The sequence below is a fragment of the Falco rusticolus genome, chromosome 4 (assembly GCF_015220075.1).
Source record: "Falco rusticolus isolate bFalRus1 chromosome 4, bFalRus1.pri, whole genome shotgun sequence".
Taxonomy (NCBI): Eukaryota; Metazoa; Chordata; class Aves; order Falconiformes; family Falconidae; genus Falco; species Falco rusticolus.
Window position 1 is genome coordinate 36,740,402 of NC_051190.1, and position 3,479 is coordinate 36,743,880.

Below are 3,479 nucleotides of genomic sequence, written 5' to 3' on the forward strand. Positions count from 1 at the left end.
TTCAGCCGTGGTCGGGCTGTCTTCCAGTGCCCCCCGAACCGCCGAGGTGCTTCATTTATTTCATAATTTCCCCTCCTCCCCTCTCGGCGACAGACCTGGCTCTTTTCACGCCTTGTCCTCCCTCTTTCTTTCCTTCTTGCTCCCTTTCTCTATTTTATTTTTTTTTATCTTCCTTCCTTTTCCTACTCCTTGTTTCTTTCTCTCCCTGGCTTTTGTGCTGGGCCCGTGACGAATGGCTCAGAAAAGAGGGTGCTGTGAGAAACTGAAGCTGCCGCTGGCGGAGTGGGTGGTGAGGACTCGGTGCTAGGGGGGTTGGGGGGGTCTGCCTGTGAGCGCCCGGCGGGGGCTCCCACGGGGTGCTGGGATGGAGAGGCAGCGGGGTGATCCGTGCTCCCCAGGGACCTTGCTGCCTGGGTGCTTGGAAAGCCAGGGGTTGGATCCCCCTGCCTGTCCCCCTGCCTGCGGGGAGCCAGCCCTGCTGGTGCCCATCCCAGCACTCCCAGCCTCCGGCGCTGCGCAGCCGCGGGGGAAGGTCTGCCCTGCCACATCTCCCACTTCGGTGAAGGGCAGCCCTGGGCAGGCGTGTTGGAGCGCAGTGCCCAAGAACTGGGACATGTGGAAGGAATAAGGAGATGTCTGGCCACGCCAGGGCAGCCCCGGTTTTGGTGGAGGGCTCCTTGACCTGCACCCACACTGGGACGGCACCGGCGGTGCTGGTCATTAGATCCTGTATAAGTGGCTTGTTGGGATTGTGGGCAGCAGCATCCCTGATGTCCCCATGCCCACAGTGACACTCTGTCCTAGGGAGTGGATGGAGGGGTGAGGGCAAAGCCGGAGCAGCAGCAGGGAGTGGAGGGGTGGGAGCCTGGGGCACAGGTGTCAGTGTGGATCAGCATCCCGGGGAACATGCCAGCACCCAGACGTTTTGTCAACCAGATGCTGAGATCCTGACGCTGCACACCCATGGGAAAGCCAGAACACGCCTGTACCATGCATGGGATGGATCCACAGGTCATGGCACCCTGTGTCCCACCTGCTGGGCTGCTCGAGGGGTGGCAGGAGGATGCATGGAAAGGTAGGGTCCCCTATGCTCATCCTGCCTCCAGAGCTCTGGTGGGATTAAGCAGCACCCACATCCTTGAGGAGCTGCAGAAGGTCCCCAGGTAGCTCTGGCTTGGTCCCTGTGCTATAAGAAAGTGTGCCTACCCCTTCCCCACCTCTGTGATTCTCTGCCTGGAGATGAGGCAAGGAAAAAAGAAGTTTCTACCCAAGGGCTGGCAAGAAGGATGCGATGAGTGAGGTGTTCCCTGCCAGACCATCTCCCCTTGGGGCTGGCAGGGGAGGGGAGGGCTATGCTGGCAGCAGCAGGTGCTGGTGGGGCCAAGGGGACATCACCAGCTGCAGGCTGGGGGTGGGCAGAGCTCCATCCAAACCCCTGCAGGCTCTCCATGCCTGGGAACTTGGGGGATGGCTTCCTCAGCCCACAAGAGGATGCGGAGGGTCTCACTGAGGGCCTGGGGGTGATGCTGGGGGATGTGGGTGCTCATGTGAAGAGCCGCTGTGCATCGCCCACTGCCACCTCCCACACAGGCACTACTGCCCGGCTGTCCCGCTGCCTGCTGGTGGGGCACGGCCGGCCGGCAGCCTGCAGGAGGACGGGCCTGGCAGGCTCCAGCAGCGGGAGGGCTCCTGCATTACAATCCAGTACAATCTGTCCCCCTTCCCGCTGCCCAGCAGTAGGGGAGACGGTTACTGTTTAATCCCATTTGACAGCTCTTTCATCATCTGCCTGCCTCCCTCCAGCTTCCCCATGGTTCCTCCAAGGCTCCTTTGTGGCCGTAATCAAAGCCTGGTGAGTGATGGCTGTTTGGGGGGAGGGAGGGAAGGGACAGCCGAGCAAGGGTGGCTCACTTGCTGGGGGGCAAGGGAGCACGGCCTTGCTGCTGCCTCGGAGAGCTGCTCGGACGGGGCCAGTGGGATCACGGCGGGTGGGTGCCTTTGCTGTGCAGGTCCTGCAGGTGTGGCTGTGGGTGGTGGCATTGCGAGCTGGACTGGATGGAGTGTCTCCAGTGCTGGAAGCCACACTATGCTGAGCATGCCCAGTGCTGGGAGATGGACTGAGCAGAGCGTCCCCAGCACTGGGATCTGGTCTGGATGGAGCATCCCCAGTGCTGGGAGCCAAACCAGTCAGGGCATCCCCAGAGCTGGGAGTTTCACTGGATGGACCATCTCCAGTGCTGGGAGCCACACTGGACTGAGCACCCCCAGTGGCAGGCAGGTGGCTTCCCCACAATTAGGCTGGGAGGTCCTGGTCAGGACAGCCAGCCAGGGGGCCAGCAGGAGCCAGGCAGGAGGTCAAGGCCACACCAAAGGCAGTCTCGTTGCAGGGCAGAGAAGCAGATCTCCTCCCCCAGCCCTCTCCTGTGCACCCTGTGAGTATCCTCGCTGGGGCTGAGGGTGCAGCGGCTCAGATCACCCTGATGCCCTAGCTCTGCCTGCCTTTCACTCCTGGTGTGCAAGCGTGGCCCCGGAGGAGCATGACTGCTCTCTTCCCACGCCAGGGAAGACTGGGGACACTGTGTGGGAAGGATTTTGGTGCAAATCCTTTGGGCGGTGCACGGTCCTGCCAGCACAGCATGTCTTGCATGTCAGGGTGAGCCTTGCCATGCTTCAGGAGGCTCTGCCATCCCCATCAGCAGAGAGTCTAGGACTTGACTGCTCCCAAACAGGCTGGTTGCAGTCAGGGCAGGCTGGGGCAGCTGAAACGGCCTCCAAGGGGTCCCCTGGCTTTGACATTTACGTGAAATTTGGGAAACCTGGCCCCAGCCTTGGTCTGGAGGCTGTGCATGGGCAACAGCTCCTCGCCAGAGGTTTTTAGCTAGCGGAGGCAAGCCCACCAGTGACCCATCTGTGGGGTCACCCATGGCTTCCCCCTGCTCAGCCCTGTCTGGACTGAGCCTCTGTCTCCAGTGCCTTGGCTTCACCCAGTGCAGACTGGTGCTCAGCCATTGCCCCACCAGTGATAGAGCCACGTGGGTCCGCAGGGGCTGGAGGGAAATACCCTCTTGCCTGTATTCGTGCTTCAGACAGGGACTCGGCACCCACTGGTGCTGCCAGGGAGTCTCTATCAGTACCAGCCTGGCCTGACCTGTCCTAAACTCACTGCAAATTTTTTGTGAGTTTCAATACGCATTAAACCTTCTGCTGAATTACAAAGCATCCAAAGAACTGGGTCTCCTGGGGGTCTGGCGGTGCTCTGCACTGCAGCATTTCCTTGCTCAGCAGCAACGGAGCAGGGGAGCAGGGGAACACACACCCCCCCACCCCCCCACACCCAAAACACACCACAGCGGCCCAAGGCAGCAGCCCCTGAGCCCCGGTAGCCAAGGGACTCCCCGATTCCTCGGGGAAGGAGCCTGCACGTCCTTGGGTTATCACACGCATCGCAGCTGGGTGACAGCGTTTCCCAAGAACACATG

At 61.1% G+C, this 3,479-nt stretch overlaps 1 long non-coding RNA gene across 1 annotated transcript; it reads left to right on the forward strand.

The window, feature by feature from the left end:
* The first annotated feature begins 204 nt into the window (after nucleotides 1–204).
* Nucleotides 205–1,857, forward strand: LOC119145812. The gene is made up of 3 exons (XR_005103535.1): nucleotides 205–289; nucleotides 937–1,075; nucleotides 1,774–1,857. It is a non-coding gene; the product is annotated as an uncharacterized LOC119145812 (long non-coding RNA).
* Nucleotides 1,858–3,479: the final 1,622 nt, after the last annotated feature.